Source organism: Egretta garzetta, unplaced genomic scaffold, assembly GCF_000687185.1.
Source record: "Egretta garzetta isolate BGI_Z169 unplaced genomic scaffold, ASM68718v1 scaffold47, whole genome shotgun sequence".
Lineage (NCBI taxonomy): Eukaryota > Metazoa > Chordata > Aves > Pelecaniformes > Ardeidae > Egretta > Egretta garzetta.
Window position 1 is genome coordinate 135,380 of NW_009260179.1, and position 16,589 is coordinate 151,968.

The following is a 16,589-nucleotide window of genomic DNA, read 5'->3' on the forward strand; positions in this document are numbered from 1 at the left end:
TTTGTAAGGGTTCTGCATTTGGGAGGTCACAGGAGTTACAATCCTGAAGGAGCAAGATTTGGAAGGTGACGTAGTGTATTTGTTAGATAAGCTACTTAGCTGGCAGAAGCAGATGAGCTCTGATAACGCCCAGTCCTGCATCAGCTGGCTTATTAAGTAGCACAACTTCCCCAAAAGGACTGTTTTTCTGATGGGCCGTTGTGAGTGCAGCAGCCCTATTACTAGAGCTCTGTAGTTTTAGGTGATGCCTCTAAGTTTATTTCTGGTACAATATCAGTTGCCTAATAGCAGTGATAGAGTTTCTGTGAGCCTTGTTATTCTAACACGTCCCTCTCAAGGGTCACTGTGGCTGTGGTTAGCCTCGGTGCTTACTGTAGCAGCAACAAACTGCAACCCTGCTTGTGTTAAGGTTTATGAATGTTGTGCGCAGCTCTGCTGCCTGCCTGGGGAGAGCAGAACAGGGAGGATGACAGTGGTGTAGGTGAGGAATCACAGGAATGATGAAGGCAGACAACAATGGCTAGCAGTTCACTGAAGGGAGAAGATAACCTACCTGACTGCATTCAGGTATCTCTTCCCAAGGAAAGCCTGGCAACCAAAATGTGAAGGGAATAGGGAGTGATTGTTGGGAGTGTGAGTTTAAGTGCCCACACAAAGACTATGTTACACGCCCTGACACACCCCACCCCCCATATTTGGGAATTAAAACCCCCTCATTGGTGACAGATACAGAGCTAGGTATGTGGCTTGGTCTGTTCTTCAGCAAGTTGTCTCAGCTTTGCAGTGACAAGCCTGGCAAAACAAATTGTGCTTTGCTGTGGGAGGGAAAAAATGCTCAAATTGTAGCAAATCTGGGAGACAGTCCCAGCTGCGTGTATTGATTGGGAGGAGGGTGGTAACTTTGATCCTGAGGTAAGAAGGGGCAAGTCATGGAATTCCATCCTTGTAGAGGTATAGGAGTAATACCTCACAGAGAGGAATATGCCTCTGGATAACAAAAAGATAAGCGATAAAATTGTATATTGCTATCATGTAGTTCTCTTCCTCACTACAGGACTCGGTGAGTTATATTTTGACTGCTGCATCTCAGCTTTTTTAAGGTGCTTGCTGTTAGCATACAGATGAAGACTGTATGTGTGCATCTTCACGTGCACACATGCAAACCGTTCCCTTGCTGAGAACTTCACATTACTCTCTGGAGCATAGACCTAGCAGCTCTGCAGTACCCAACCTCATAGCACAGCAAATACTGTACATATTAGAAAGCTGTTTCTTGTGTAGGACAGTGCTGTGCTTGTACAGGAGTGAGTGATCTAATAAAGCTACTTCTGGGTGTTGTGCTTAAAAGAACTTTATTAACCCTGGTACGTAACAAATTGCCAGAACACGTTCAGTTCTGGCATTGTGACTCAGAAACTTGAATCTTAGTGTCAGGCCTAGCTGCCTGCACCAGCTTGAACAGAAAAAGTATTGGTAAGGGAAGGGTAGGGATTCTTGGAGCTGTGAGGATAACTTGACTAAACAATTTTGCCAAATATTAGATGTTTTAAGTTAGTAGAAACTTCTAGACTATCTGATCTCTTACCACCTAGATAGAAAGTGTTTATGTGCAGTTTTCAGAGGCACCCTGACCCCCAACAGGATTCCTGGCTCCACACCTTGAGCCTAGGGAAGGATGAAAGTCAACTTTTCTTATTTCCTTTGGAGACAGAAGTTATTCTTCACTCAGATGACTTGGACCAGGTGGAAGTGAAGGGTAAAGCTGCCTCCCATGGCTGCAAAGGAGAGATCCCAGCAGTGCCAGTGGCATTTGCTGCCTTTTCTGGTCTGGATCCCAGATGAGAAGAACTGAGCAGGAGCTTTGTGAGGTGTGGGAGGTGAGCTGAGGGTTGCCCCCAGTTGCCCCAGAAAACAGACCTGAAAACCAGTTTGTCTGTGCAACACTGGTAGGTGACAGTGCTTTCCAAACCTGTGGCCTTTAGAGCTCTGGTGCAGCCAGACCCTGAGCTTAAGTTTTGGCTCTAGCATGGGGCCTCTCAGCTGCGTGTGAGGCTGCATGGTGCTGACTGCTGTCTGTCCTTAACCGAGATTCCGCTAATTTCCTCTGCCTCATTAACTGCAGCCTCGCAGCTCTGTGGGCTGGGCGGCAGAGGGCACTCCGAAACAAGCGATGGTGCCTGGGACACATGGACTGAGCCATTGAGGAGAAACAAATTTGCCTTTCCTGTAAGGCGAGCAAGTCTGGCAGGGAAAACCTTGCCGTGACCTTTAGTTGTGACATATCTGTCATGGCAGGCACTGAGTGGTAGAGCTAGCGAGTACCTGAATATCAGATATGAAATTGCTCAAGAGCCTGGCAGTTTGTATTCCGGCATATTCTGCTGGGGAGGTTTTTGACCTTCCAAGGGACGTAAAGGAAATGCATTTTGCTGACTCTGCATTGTTGTCTCAGGTGAAGCCTTTAAATATATGGGTCTCCTCTGGTTATTGCAAGTGTGCAGAAATCCATAGTGCATTTACCAAAAAAACAGAGGTTTGTCATGGACAGCACAGTAGTTCTCCTTGTTATTATCACACTGTGTTGGATGAGCAGCAGCTGTATTCAGCTCCAGAGGTGGCTATATTTCTGTGGTTCTGCGCATGCACGCTTGCGGAGAAGCTGCTTTGGGGTGAAAGGTACTCTATATGCGGGCTCTGATGTAAGTTGTCCATTATTTTAAGGTTTATGAGTACTTACTAAAAAATAAAAACCTCCCCACATTACAGTAGTTTAACATTCTCTCTTACCTTTGAGCAATTCGCCTTGGACTTCACCTTCACAGTAGACATAGTGAGTAGATGGCACTGTGAAGTCTTTAAGCCTTGCAGAACACAGGTGGTAGGATGGGGGAAGAAAACAGATCCAAGAGAACAAAACACTTTGAATCGGCGCAGCTGTAGAGAGCTCACTGTTTGTGAATAATTCTCTGGTCATTTTGAGTCCCAGCAAGTAGTAGTTAATAGTCTTCCTTGTGCTGTCTGTGACAAAGGTGGGATCAGGTGTTTGGAATCCTCTGCCATGAAGATAGCCCTGGTCTGTGCTGTTACCAGGCTTAAAAAGCACTGTCTATGGATGGATCCCAGCAGAAAGCTGGGCTCTGAAAAGTGCTTTCTTCCTTACACCGTGTGTAAACTGGGATTTGAATTTCAGTGTTTTTCAGCATCAAGCCTGGCCTTTAGGCTACAACCCCAGACAATAAAGAAAGAAGCAAGTCCACCTACAGCTGTGGCTGTATAGCAGATCGGAGCTCAGAGGAGCAAACAAATACACAGTAATTTCAAGCTGATTAGCTTGCAGACAAGATGACTAGATCAGAAGGACGGATTAAGCTCTAGGTAAGAAGACAAACCTGCCAAGGAAACACCTGAGCTGGATCTGTGATGAAACCTCAGAAACACCTCAGGAACCTGAAAACCTAGTTGGTTTCCAGGACAATGCTGAAATTAGGTTTTTTCCCCCTGCCTCTGTGCTGACACTGTGATCCTTCTTCCAATTTGAAGAGTTTTCTTTCCTTTGAGATGTAGCTCTTATCAGCTTGTGGGACAAGTGACTCAGTGCAGTGCCTGAGGCTATGGGAACAGGGCTGATGGTAACTGAGTTCTTACCCCTCAGCTGAGCCTGGAAAACCAATCATGTTTGTGTTCCTGCTTTGTCTCAGCTGAAAGGTAAAAATCCTAAGCTTAAATCTCACTGAAGGTTCCTTAAAAACAGAGCAGGCTTAAGAACAGGTACACCAGTTCCCAGCTTCACTGAGGAGCAGGAATTCATGTTGCCATAACTCTGTCACATGGGATATACTGTGGGCCAAATCCCTTTAGAAATGCTTGAAGTGAGACTTAGGGAGCTTGATTTCTTGCGTGATGTGCTCTGAATTTGGGAGCTGCTTTTGGCTGCTCAATTCTTAGGGAGCTTGAACCCCATAGGATGTAAATTGGGAATCCAAAAATCACCTGCCACTTTTTGAGAACTGAGCACATCTGCGTGCCTTTGCAAGGGATCTCTCAAAGTACAAATTGAAATTGCTTTTCCCTCTAATATCTATTACTAGGATTTTTGAGCATTATTAGTAACAGTACAGGTAAAAGTGACATTTCAGAAGATGCAACTTTTATGCAGAAAATGACTCTCAAATTTAAAACTTTTTTTACAGCTGAGCCTGCTGCTGATTGCTATCCCTCAAAACTATTGTGGTTTGCCCTTTTCCTGGGGCATTGTGTCTACAAATAGGAAAAGCAAAGCTTGCCCTTTACTTTGCTAGGGAGCCTTTGCAAAAAGCTGTCCTCGCAATGTGAATGGCTTTTGTTGAAATTGTGGGGCTGTTCTGCCTCTCAAAATGTTGATACACCTTGGGCAAAAGTTATTCACTGGACCTGCAATTGCTGCACTCTGAGGGGATGTTTGGGAAGTGGAGGTGGGTACCATGCGTATGCCCGTGCAAGCTCTTACCACTAGATGACACCATGACTCTGACAACAAGGTCCAGGTGAACCCTAAAACCAAGGGCATTTTGGAGGGTTTGTTACAAACCCAGAACACAGGCTGCATTTGCAAACCTTTCGGTGAACTGGGGTCAAGTTTCCCCCAAATGCAGGCTGAGGTTTGAGCAGAATGGGCTCAGTTCCACGTGACAGGGTGGGATTTACGATTTGGGGTGGAAACCATCTGAATGTTTGACTTGCAACCAGGCTGATCTTGGCTGTGGTTACACTTGGAGGGACTGTGTGTATTTGAAACAAAATCTCAGGCTGAGGTTCAGGGAATATGAGCCTGCTTGAGCCAAAACCAGAAGGGGTTTGCACGACCCTGCTGTGAACTGCTTTAAGGTTTCACGTGACTTCATTGCTCACCCGAGGTGGGTCCAGGCATGAACCCAAAAGCCGTATCCAGACCTGGTCAGCGGTAGCCCTGCTTCCTTTTTAACCCATTGTCACTGTGGGAGGTAGGTAACTAGACACTTGACAGGGAGTCAGCGAGCACACCTTGCCAGGCTTGCCGCCTCACCGTGGCGTAATGGTGGCTCAGCCACTACAGGGGCAGCCTTGTCTCTAGGAGTACCTTGATTTCTGATCCACTGGCTGACTCGTTGCCCACCAGCAGAAGGTATCCGTTTCTCCTGGAGTGTCTTTCCAGGCTCTCACTCTTTAAATTGCACAGGGTCTAGCAGGTACAACTCTGCAACTGTTCATCGAGCAGTGTCTATTGCGTGCTATTTCTTTCTTTTTTTTTTTTTTTTTGGCAGAGGAAATGCTTGGTTATTCCCTAGCCTGAAAAAGCTTCTTTCTCCTGTAATTACTGTGTATATACACCTACTCAAGTCACCCTTCCATTGCTTTTTTTGTCCCTTTCAATGAGACTCAGAGGATGTTCATATGAAGCATGTTAATAAACCACCCTGTGTGCCTTCAGCTTTTGCAAAGGGTATTTGTGCATCCTGAAATTTGGCAACTGTCATGTAATTATGTGGCTCCAAGGATAGATACAGGGAATTGATAATCTAAGAGATGTTTGTACAATTCTTTGTCACCTCCTTTGAAATTCATGTCTTTCCACTGCCACCTCAGCAACAATCCTCACATGCAAACTGATTAAATATCTTGTAGCAAGGAGTCAGCACAGAGTAAGGGCACTCACCTAATGAGCACATTGTGTGTAAGCTACACCCAAATGCCTGCTGTCCTTGTGTCCCACACTAGTTGTGGCCTAGAGGGATCCTAGCATTTTGAGAGACAGGTCTTTCTGGGAATGCTGTGACTCCCAGTAGTGCTTGGAGATTTGGCAAACTTGTAGTTCATGGGAGTTTCCCGAGTTATTAACTTCACACATTGATAATTTTCCTAAGGTGCTCAGATGGCTGGCTAGAACAGACTAGCTGTCTTAATACTGTTATCTTATGCTAATTTGTTGTTATGTGCATAGAAAACGCTTTCAAAATAGCATTCATAAAAGCTTCATTGCTATTGTAAGGTTAGGCATCACAGAAACCCCCACTACAAATGTTTTGGTTTATTGTTTGGTTTTGTAGACAAAATAGTGGAGTGTTTACCTTGAATCATCCCGAAGCTTTACTCTGGTTGGAATGTGCTTTTGTGGAAGTCAGCTTTCATGTAAGGCTGGAATTTATGTTTCTGGTGCTGGACGATACTATGTCTTTTGCTATATTCGCTGATGCAGTCAGAGAATTCTAAAGGATTAGTTTTACAAAAACTCTGTTCATAGCCCATCGTGGAACAGCAGTATCACTATTCCTATTTTTAATTAACATCTAAATGAATTTGCCAGCATACAGCATTTCAGTCTGTAGCTCTCCAGAAAACCCTGAGGGCCTTTTTGAAATAGAGGTACACTTGTTACCTTGTAAGGCTGCAACACTGTAGCTGATTTTAATAAGACATTGCATATTTTTATTTGCAGTTTAGATGCTTCATTCTTACGACCCTTCATGTGATTACACATTGTTTGGTGGGAGGGGCAGGACTCTGGGCAGGAGAAATAACATGCAAACTCTTTCCTTTTTACACTGTGATAGTTCAGCCCAACATAACTCTGCCACAGGTGGTGTGTAAAACTGACACCAGGACAGATCAGGGAAAGCAACAGGTACAGGTAGGTAATAAAGTAAAACAAACGGGTACTTGTGGCCTAGGATGCCAATTGTAGTATGGATGTGTTGTCTGTATCGGCTTGTTCCTGTCCAAGTCTGGAACAGCAGGAGTGGTATTCAGGTGTGTTCTCTGGATTATCACAAGGGGAAGTAGGAGCTCAGTCAGTCTCATGGCAGAGTGTCAGGTAACTTTCATCCCTGATAAGCCTTCCAAAATTCATTGCAAAATTTTTTTACATTGAAAGCCTTTATTGCTTAAAGAAAATTATTACTTTCTGAGCAGTGTGTCATACTGCAGAGATTTCTTGCTGTGTCCAAAGACATAAGATACAGCTATATCCAGCTCTCAGAACTATGTTGTCTAACTTAGGCTACTCTTAATGTTTTCCTGAAGCCCTGTGTGAACTCAGTTATTCCAAAGGGCCAATATACTACAGGCACAACTTCTTTCCTTTACCTGCAAAGTACCTCTGGAGCAGGTGTGTGAAGGAGCTGAGTGGAGCTGCCACAAGCACCCTGCAGGGCTCTGTGCAGCTCTGACTGCTCCAGAATTAATGGGCCATGGTCTCTGTGAATGTTGAGACCGTTCTGTAGGCGTTCCTTCTAACCCTTAACCTTTCTTTCTCCACCGCCATGTGAAGAGTACGGATGGGCAAAAGAATAATTCCTGTATCTCTTAGTCCTCCCCTGCCCCTGATCTGCCAGGCTTACAGTATTCGAGGTAGCTTTCCCCAGTAGTGGAGTATTGAGAGCCTCCAGCACAGATGCTGGAATGAGGAAACTCCAGACCTCTCTACTGGGAGCACTGTACACCTTGAACTGTGAAGAACTTTACCCCTTGCAGGAACAGCAATGCTACTGAAACATCATCAGTGCTTGTAAATGGGGATTTCTGATTTATTTGGTGACTGACTTTTGCTCAGGGGCCTGGACACCTTCTGAAAAGCCAACTCTTCTGTAGAATGCCTAGGAGGCAGAATGGGACTGTTTAACAGGATGAAATGCCACCGCAGCAAGCCTCTTTAGTGGAGATTCCTATAATGCTTGTAGCGCTCTGTTTAGCTGGGGGTAGGGGATCTCTTACCTGAGAATTGATACTCTGCAAGTTAGTGCTTGCTGCCTGCTCATGTTCTGCATGCTGATGTGATAGAGAGGTGACCCAGGAAGCTGATGGAGAGTCAGACAACTGTCGTAGTTTGGAGAAGAGGGGAGACACTTGTGAGAATCAACATGGTCATCCTTCTGTTCTGCTGCCTGTGCCTGATCATTTGTTCCCACATCTACATGCAGGAAAGCAAAGTGGGTAACAGCTTGATCTTATGCTGGGTCCTCCAGCTAAAATCAAGAGTTAATGTCATCTTTGCTAGCCAAATTTCACTGGTGCTGTTTTAATACCATACTGCGTCCACTCTCCAACCAGCTTCTGCAGAGTTAGCTTCCCGCATGGATGTGAGAGTCCGACAGGTTGCTCATGCAGATAACTTCATAGAATCATAGAATGTTTTGGGTTGGAAGGGACCCCTAGAGGTCATCTAGTCCAACCCCCCTGCAGTGAGCAGGGACACCGCTAACTAGATCAGGTTGCTCAGAGCCCCGTCCAACCTGGCCTTGAATGCTTCCAGGGATGGGGCCTCCACTACCTCTCTGGGAAACCTGTTCCAGTGTTTTACCGCCCTCATTGTAAAGAATTTCTTCCTTAGATCTAGTCTAAACCTACCTGGTTTAGTTTAAAACCATTACCCCTTGTCCTGTCACAGCTGACCCTACTAAAAAGATTTTCCCCACGTGGTATGAGTGGTGCACAGAGCTGCCAAAATGAGCAGCTCTTCTCTGCTGTGTCACTTGATGGGCTGCATTATCTTGGGAAGATAAGCAAAACAGCCTGGGTCTGTTTGCCTGTCTGTAACATAGAGTGGTGTGAAGAGCCTCATGTTGAAATTGCTTTGTGACCCCTGGACTGGAAGTGCCAAGGTTTGGCATTTCATCAGAAGAACTGTTGGGCTGCTAGTGTTGCTTCTGAGTTTTGGGCCTGCTGAGACCCCAGTGGGGAAGTATTTTCATTTTCTCTTTTACAGCTGGGAAAACAGGCCTAAAGAGACTTGAGTCTATGATGCAGACTCCCATGTGCCCAGCTCTAGCCCAAGAGCTGCTGCTGCCCATCACAGAGAGATTTTGAAGCTGAAGAGCTTACGCAGAGTGCTGAAGCTCTCCCTAAAAGTGCCACAAAAGGCTGGGGGGCCATTCTTTGGGGCCCCAACCAGTGAGTTTTCAGTAGGTCATGGCAGCGTCAGACAGACAGGTGCTCTGCTTCTTTAGGGGATGAAAATGTAACTGCAGGGAATGAAGAGGTAGGCACAACTTCTTGCCTGAAGTCCTGCCTGCAGAAAAGCAGCTCCAGCAAGGGCTGTCACTCTCCCATTTGGTTTTTCTGTCTCTCTTTCATTCTTCCATCTCCCTGTCTGGCCATTTGTGCTGCCTGCCTGTTTGTTTGTTGGCTGAGCGCCTGCTGAATTATTTACCAGCCTGACTGAATTAAGCAGCAGTGAAAGAAGGCGAGTGAATCCCACCTGAGACTCTTCCAGGGAGAGGGGGGTGGAGAAGTGGAGTGTGTGTGGGGGGTGTTGATACATAGTGCTTAATTAAATGTACCAGCCCATTCCAGGCAGAACCTTGTGGGAGGAGAAACTGCTCTATTGCCCTGAGACAGGGCTGAAGAAAGATGAGCGTGTAGCTAACACCAGCTCAGGTGGCAGCATGCCCCATCTCCAAGCTGAGTGGGGGTCCTGCCGCTGGGAGTTGCCTTCAGCCCTCGCAGGTGTCATGTCAGCACGCTGGGATGTGGTAGAGCTGTCAAGCGGCCGTTCCCCTCCACCACATCAGTTGCGTTGTTTGTGATGGTTGTTGTGCTGTGTGAGGTTAATTGGGTTAATGAGCGCATTGTACATTATTAGAGGCTGAATTGGCAATTATGCTAATTATTGTGTCTCCCAAAGTGCCACAGTTGCTGGGGATGTTTAAAACGACAGGGGTTCTTGTACCACACAGTAAATCAGAGCTGAGTATCTGGACACCAAAGGACCTCTCTTTACCAAATGGTGGTGCACTGGGTGTTTGATGTAAGGAAATGTCTACTTATTGGTGTATCCCTACCAGCAAGAATGTCCAAGCTTAGCACACAGTCCTTAGCTCATGCAGGTCCTCCCCTGTCTGTGTGTCTCTCAGCTAGGAAGTCTTACAGATGGGGAAAATGAGACATAGATCATTCTGTGATATATCTGGTCTGGGTACTCTCTCCCTAGAGCACATGTGCTCCAGTATGGTTGCATTCTCCAAGCCAGTGTTCCCTACCCTGTGGTAGACACAACCTTGTGACTCTGGAACGTGTCCTCTTAGCAGTTCTTCAGACCATAGCAGTTGGTTGAAATGCCAGAGCTCTTCCCAAGTCTCTGTTCTCCTTCCCCTCATGCTCTGCCTGTGCTGAAAAGCAGCAGTCTTCTCGTAGGTCACGGTTTGCCAAGGTGCAGAAGCAGGTTCTGATTTGTAGATATGCCAGTTTGGACTGCTCTCTAGATTGCATTGCTTTGCCATGTGATTATTACTGTCATGCCACTGTAGTAATGATGTCTTGGCTCATCCTACTGTGTAGGTCTCCCAGTAAAGATACCCAGGGTTGCCTCTGTGCCCTAGAACTAGCTTTGGAACATTGTTTCTGGGTACTAGTTGCAAATTATAGAGAAGTATAGGGTTGAGAAAGGTTATCTTCCCTCCTTCTATGGGCTCACATGCAGTGCTCACCAAGATTACTGCTGGCTTCAGTGAAAGCAGAACTGAGGCTGAGAACTGAGGAATGGCGCAGTGTGCTCCAAGTCATCCTTAATGCTGATCTGAAAGGTGCCTATTCAAAGCAATGTAGTACTAGTGTGTGGGCTGCACTGTGCTGGGCTCCATGCTGGTTGCAATGTTTCCAGTTACTACTTAGGTGTAGCCATGCTCATGTGGTACAGCTAAAAACTGGGGATTAGTTCAGACTGCAGAATTTGACATCTGACACCTAAACTAGGAACTGATGCACCTTTTAAATCTATAGACTGTTCCTCTCATATTTTCTTTTCCCTGAGAGTTTTCATCTCGCCCAGTTTAGAAGGGAAAGCTTTACATCCACTAAGTGACTTGTGAACCTAGGAGTGCTTTAGTTGCACATGTACAGTAGAGAGTGTCTTTGTCTTAGGCCAACTGATTGAGAACTGGTCCCTATCAGCCCTTTCTTCCACATATGGATACCCATGCTTGAGTATATTAGGAGAGACTTAAACCCTCCAGACAGCCCACTTGCACTGCTATCTCCCAGACTTCTGACTTCTTAAGGCATCTCTTCCCTTCCAGAGTGTGGCATGTCAGCAGAGGCAACCGATGCAGACTGGTGCTTATTGTCTATCAGTTTACCATGTGAGGTAGAATACTGTCTCTGGAAGGTGGATAAAGAGGAGCTGGAAATGGCAAGACATGAGAAGAGCACTGTGCGATCAAAAGCACATACCTCATGAATTTATCATGAACTAACTCTGTGGGACTCTTGCTACATAAATCAACTGATAACTCACCATGTAAAAGATCATATAGAACAATTCACCATTTCCTTCCCATTTCTGCTATATCCCTCTTTCTGAAATTCACTGTGAATCAGTGTGAACGTGCTCACACACACTGCTCTGTTGCAGAGATATGTATGTGGCACATCAAGGTAATGGATTTTTCTTGAATAACCTATGCAAGTACTGTCATGTTTTGCATCAACAGTAAGTGATTTCATATTGCATAAAGCAAGGAGTTTAAAAGAGTTGATGACCCTTTCTGGCTTTGTTCCAGATGGGGGTCATGTGTCTGGGTTACTGCCCAACCTTTTCCAATAAGTTAATTCCCACTCTTAGAATTGTAATGGCTGCATTGAGCTGTGCTCCTCTCCATAATGATTATTTACAGAAAAGAAAAAGTGCTTTTTCACTGGACTCTAGCATTCATCCTCATGTCTTTCCACCATATTGTGCAGCTGCCTACACTTTGCACTTGCTATGAAAACTGAGGCATCGGGTCCAAAACTGCTACTGGTGTGGGCATAGATGTCACGTTGTAAGGCTCTGCAGCAACACTTGAGTCAACCAGTTCTATACTGTCCTCATGTCTACAACTAATTGAATGTATTTCTTTAATAAGAAAGCTTAACTGTCTTGGATGATCAGCAGATGTCCAGCTGGATTTCAGCAAAGCACTTTATAAGGTATCTCATGGGAGCATTATAGTCTCAGAGAAGAGGGGGATTAGCACATAGTACTGTAGAAGAGGGGCTAGCCACAGGAGACTGCACAGGAAGGGAAGTCGTAAGGGTGGAATTCTGTCAGCAGAAGGTTGATGTATTTACGAATGTTAATTCTACTACTGATGTACAGATTCACTGGACAATATTAGAATTCTGCAGAAGCATCTGTATATACAAAAATACCAGAGGAGCTGAGGGCCCCTCTTCCTTTGCCTTTGTACCCATTGAACGCTACTTCCCTGCTCTAGTCTCTGCAAGAGGAAATGACCCTTTCTGGTGCTACCATCCCCTGCTGTGTTTCAGAGAGATTTACTGCTCTCTGCGTGCTGACTGTACTCGGGAGCTGGTATAAAAGCAAATACCTAAGAGATGCATACATCAGCAAAACTTGTTCTCCCTGATTACTCAAGTTAGGCCAGGGATGGGCTCTCTGTCAAAGGAAGGATTGTAAGTCTGGATCTGTATTCCTTGAGCAAAGTCAGAATTTCTCCCTAAGCTTCCTGCTCTCCACACCTCTGAGCTTGGAAGGAGGACGGGGTAGTCCTACTTAGTGTGTCAAAGGAGAGACAACGTTCCTCGATGATACCAATACTAGAGTCGAAGGGAGATCTTTCTATGGCACATATAACCAAGCAGATAGCTGTATGTGAGCACAGGGGTCATCCTGCCTCAGACTTGTAATAATAGTGCAGCTGCCACTGCTGTACATGGCAAAGTAAAGATAATTTCCATCTTGGCAGACTTGGCAGGGCGACGATGGAAGAGATGCACCTGGGGGAGCAGGTATTTGGGTGGAATGACTTGAGGGAGTCCCAGATAGTACAACAGGGAGGGATCCAGAGATGACAAGGGAGAAGAGATCGTATGAGACTGGAAGAGAGGAAGGAAGGTATCCAGAATAAAATGAAAATAAGGGGTGGAGTACTGTGGGAGGATACAGACAGGGACTTACCTTGGCAGCAGTCTGGAGAGGATGTTTTTCTTCTCTTCCCTTTTTCTTTCCCAACCTCTACCCTTTCTCCTTTTTCCCACATAGGTATCTTAATCAGCTTCCCCCATGGCAAGTCAGTCCAGAACTCATTCTGCACTGCTCAGCTCTCAGTGACTGGTCAGTCTGTGCTGTTTCTTTTTGTTGAGGTGCTCTTCTCTCTTTTCCATTTTCCCATATGGGAATTTGATATCAAGAACAAACTTTTGGATCTGTCCCACCAGCAGGAGGTGATGTGTTAACAGGAGAAGTGAAGGGAGCCATCCATGCCTAGCACTTTGGAGCGGTTTCCTCTCCCACTCACGGATGTTTGCTAAAGAGGTGTTTTGGTTTAACTGTAGCTTATTGGATTATGTGATTATGGCATTTGAATTCTTTATTAGATCTTTTCTATCTTGGTCTCTGGGGTTGAGAGGGACTTGTTTTCTGGCCTTTGATGTGTTTGAAAAGTCAGGCTATTTGTACCACTGCTCCTTTGCTTTGATTCTTTTACTCCTTCTCTGGGGAGTATTCTGATGTGCAGAGCTCGGCTTCGTGTGCGTCTGCTGCATGGGATGTCCTTCTGGGTTGTTTTTGTACCAGGGACAAATTACCCCTCCTGCACCTTTCTTTGCACGTTGTCATGAAAGCAGGCTATTGCTGACCAGTTCTTTTGGAAAACTTGTATTTGCTGAAAGCTGTACAGAAAATTCAGTGTTCTATGAGAGACACAGTACCTTCACTTGGAGGGGGTGGGTGGTATTGCAGCAATGCTCCGACTTCCCCCCATCCCCTTTCTTCTGTGTCTAGAAAAAACCTTTTCATTATAGTTCACTTAGCAGAAGAATATTCCTTAAGTTCTGCTGTATCTGCTCTTTCCTGATGATTTCAACTGTAGTGCCAGGAGAGGACTCCTCACTCCATAGTGGGAAGTGAGAAGCTTCTACTCTGATGCTTCGCCACAAAGCAGCACCCCGTGAGCAGAATATCAGAGAAGGGAAATTTGCTTAGCCTGCAAGAAAAGGTCAGGCCCAGCCCGGTAAACCCTGCCAAGAAGGGTCAGTGTGGTTAACCAACTTACGCTTCATTTGTCACCTGTCAGTGCTGAGCGTGATACACTTAATAGCGTGGTAGTGGAAAGGACAAAGGGGATTTCTGATGGGGAGAAGTGAGGTAAGCCATAATTAACTAGAATGCTGAAGGGAAAAGCTCCGTCTTGGAGCTGCTGAGTTTCTCTTGTGAGCTCAGATGTTTTCACATGCGCTTCTAACACACAGCACAGCCCCTTCTGTATACCCTAGCACTCGTCCATGGTTGCGTTCTCCAGAGTGTGTCATATTGAGAAATGGGACCAAATAAAAGGATGACTGAACCTATGTGGACGTAGGCAATGAATGCAGTACAAAGGCCTGCGAGGCTGAGCGTTCCTGCCAGTGCTGGAGGTGCTGACTGAGGAAGCAGAGAGGAGTATCCCATGCTTGTGCTAATTCTGGAATTAACCTCCCCACCCAGCATGGGTGAAAAAGGGGCTCATTGGCCCCAGAAGGGCAGTACTGTTGTTAATGGTCACCCCAGCAACAAGAAACAAGGGTGTTGGTGTCCCCCCCCGTCTTCCTTTCCCTGTAGGATGAGCTAATGCCTGTATCTGTAGTGGCTAGTTTGTGTATAATCTCTCCTGCATGAACTGTTACTGCTGCATTCCTACTTTTCCCAACACTGAGAACATGCACATTTTCTCTTTTTGTTCCTGAGAAGTTTCCAGCCTAGTGCCATGTCCCTGTGTAATGTGCCCACATGTACCCCATGGCACAGGCTGCTTGAATGTTGAAGCACATGGTAGTTGGAAACAAGCAATTCGGTGACCTCTTTTTCTCCCAAGGCATGCTTGGAAGTAGCTTTGTAAGGGCTGCCAATGCTGAAGCAGTGATTTGGTTCCCACATCCCGCTCATCATATGCGAGAGCTGGTCTTGCTTTGCATGGCGACAACTGGCAGAGCAGGCTGTGAACGCTGAGCCTGCATTCTGCCTCACCCCCAATACTTGTAACCTAAGCGGGCCTGAAATATTTTTAGAGGAAACCTTTCAAGTGTCGATAATGACAAAGTCATAATGGCAGCCTCTGACACAGCTGGAAAACATCTGCAAACACTTGGAACAGGTAACAGTTTGATGAGGGCAAAGTTGTATCAGCCTGCACATGGCTCTTGGGGATAAAAAGCCTTAGTTGGTGGCATTAGCACGACCTCTGGTTTGGCTTGGAAGTGCGTTGTGTTCAGGAAATGTTGGTGAATCGTGGCAGCTTCTTGCTTCTGGAGAGCGTCAGGATGTAGGATACCAACAGAAAGATGGTTTACCTGATAAACGTAGCCCTACTCTTTATGGAATTTTCTTCTTGCATTTGCTTGTTATTCAAAAATTACTGTATTTCTGTGCCATTTTGGAGGGTGGGGAATGGGCTTTTTTGGGCTGTCATAGGCTGTCTTTTAAACAACTGCCTGCACTTGGTAACTGCAGTCACCGTTTTTAGTTCAATGACTAATGTTTTATGTTCCCTAACCTTGAAAATAGTTATGGTGCAGATTTTGCTGAGATTACTCTTGTTCTGTTTCTGTAAAGACTTAGGCAAGTGGCTTTCTGCTGATGCAGACAATCATGGAAAGCGTCTTTGAAGCTTCATTATTCATGGAAATTATGGCAAGAGCACAGCAATGACAAAAAGAGTGATTCTCATATTCAAATAAATATTCCTGATGTTTCTTTTGCTCTGAGAAGTGTGTGTATGGTCAGGTTGTTGTGGTTTTTATGTTCCTGCTATTTTGGCTTGAGATCTGGGTGGTGATAGGGAGACTCTAAGCGAGGATCACACTATGTTGTGAATAAAGCAAAAAGACAGTGTTTTATTTGGTGTCCTCTCCGCCTACCACCCCAGGATTACCATTGTCTCAACAACAATTTAATTTATTATTTCTTTATAATTTTAATTGAAATACCAGATGAAGTAGATTTGGAGATCAAGGTATTTTTCTGATCATTGTGAAGCTGTCAAACACTGCAGTTGCCCCACACATGATACTATTAATTTTAAATGTCAGGAAAGCCACAAATCATCTTTTTTCTCGTCTCCTAATAAGACACACTTCTTACTTGAAGCAGGCACATTGAGGGCATGGAACACCTCCTAAATACAAAAAAAGAAAGCAGAGCTTCAGTGCTGCAGCTATGGCTCATGGTGTCCTCTGGACCTGTGCAGTGCTGTTTGACAGAGCAGTCCAAACTGCTGCTAAGATGTCCACTAGAGAGACTCTGGTTTTAAGCAAGCATTTTAATTTTATCAGATACACTTTATGCAGAGTAAATAATGTCAAAAGAACTTATTGCAAAGACCATGGCACAAGTTCTGTATCTGCACAGTAACCTATGTGTTGGAGACACTATTACTGAGTCAGGGTTTACCAAGAAGACTTTTCAGGGTTTGCAAAGAGGGGGACAGGGCTTGGGTTTTTAAGCTTAGTTAAAGTGGAGACCTCAGCTTAAATATTTTTTCTAGTTTCAAATCTGATTTAAGCCTACCTAAGAAAACAGCAAATATTCTTCCTCTTCCCCGCTATCACCTTTAGGTAAAGTACTTGGTAATACTTTAAATAACCACTTTGTGACTCACTATATC